We start from the raw sequence: 1,857 nt of genomic DNA on the forward strand, positions 1-1,857 counted from the left end.
TGGACTGTGGAAGGAAGCCATGAGACCCTACCAGCCTGCATGCCATGCTTCCTCTGCAGCCTCAGATGGAACAAGAACACCTAAGGTTTGGAGGTCTTCACACACACACACACACACGACTCTCGTGTCACAGACACACTGTCCCCCATAAAAACAGACCTCCTCCCATATCAAGAGAAAATACGGATCATAATTCAGTTTTTCAGTTTGTGAATCAAATCATGTGCTTCCTGTTTCTGAGGGAATCAATTTTCTGATCCAATTAAGAAATGAATAAGTCAGAGGAAATCTGGTTATGGAAAAGAGAGAGACAGAGAGAGAGAGAGAGAGAGAGAGAGAGAGAGAGAGAGAGAGAGAGAGAGAGAGAGAGAGAGAGAGAAAAAGAGATTCAAGGAGAGGAGAAGGAAAAGAGGAAGAAATAAGAGATGTAGACAAAGCACACACACACACACACAGCACACACACACACACACACACACACACACGTAGCACCTTGCTTCAGAGTGCCATCCACACACAGCTGGGTTGGACCTCCAGTTCCTCATCCGTGGCCAAGAGGGAAACAGAGAGAGAACACACACACACACACACACACCCCTAGTGTACTGTCTGTGTGTGTATGGGAGGGGCGTGTCATGTCTTATTGTCTGAATGCAAGAATGCTCTCGTGCGTGGAGTTCCTGATCAACATGTTAAGTATGCACATTGAAACACACATGTTAATTAGTGCTGCCGCAACGTCGACATAATCGACCATGAAAATTAGTCAACAACAATTTCTTTAGTTGACGTGTGACGTGAGAGTTTTACTATCGACCGCCTATTTTATTTTTGGTTCTCCCGTCTCAAACGGCTCACTGTAATTCACCTCCAGAGCATTCAGAGGTAGTCTGTACTGTTTAGTAACTCTTGAGAAGTACAAGGACTGTATTTGGATGTTAAACAGGCTACTTAAGCTTTGGCAGTAATGTTTTAAACTCCACCATGCAAGTGTAAATGCCGGCGCCATTCATTATTAGGCAGAGCTAAGCGGGGGGAGCTAAGCTAAGCGTAGTAGGTTATGCTAGTCCAGACTCTGACTAATATGGTATGCTATAGCTTAATGGAAATGCAGATACTTATGCTTAGATAGTTAATACATAATGTTTTTGAACAGTTTACTTAATGAGCTTCTAACAAAAGTAGGCTGATCTTGATGTGAAGGTGAAAGCCATTTTAAAGTTATTTGTATTGTTTACATTTGTGATTTTATTTGGTAACATCAAAGTAATTTATATTGTTTATGGCACAGGTGACATTTTATGTTTTGGCCCTTCAGTTGAGTTCAAAATAAAATATACACAACGAAATAACAAACACAATCTTTTTTTTTTTAATTAGTCGTTTAGATTAGTAGACTAATCGAAAAATTAGTCAACAGATTAGTCGTTAGAAAATTAGTCGTTAGTGGCAGCAATAATGTTAGAAAGAAATAGAAATGTCAACCACAGCAACAATAGTTATTAGTCTCTCTCTCACATACACACACAGCACCAATACTTAGATTAGGCACACATACACACACAAATCTGTAAAGTAGCGGTGTTCTCTGCAAACAAAACAAATTAATGTTATGAAGTACATAATGATTACATCAGACATGCTCAATTACAGTCCATCCATCGCGCGCGAGTCCACACAATATTGTGTGTAGTACGCAATTATGCAATGTGATAGGAGCCTAGCCCAGATGCTTCCCTTAAGTCTAAATGCGTGTGAGCGTGTGTGTGTGTGTTTCAGAGTGCCAGCGTGTCTCTTTGCATCTGCAGTCACTGGACCACCAGCACCAGTCTGGAAGTAAACAAAGGGGCCAAGTGC

The sequence above is a fragment of the Alosa alosa genome, chromosome 7, assembly GCF_017589495.1.
Source record: "Alosa alosa isolate M-15738 ecotype Scorff River chromosome 7, AALO_Geno_1.1, whole genome shotgun sequence".
Taxonomy (NCBI): Eukaryota; Metazoa; Chordata; class Actinopteri; order Clupeiformes; family Clupeidae; genus Alosa; species Alosa alosa.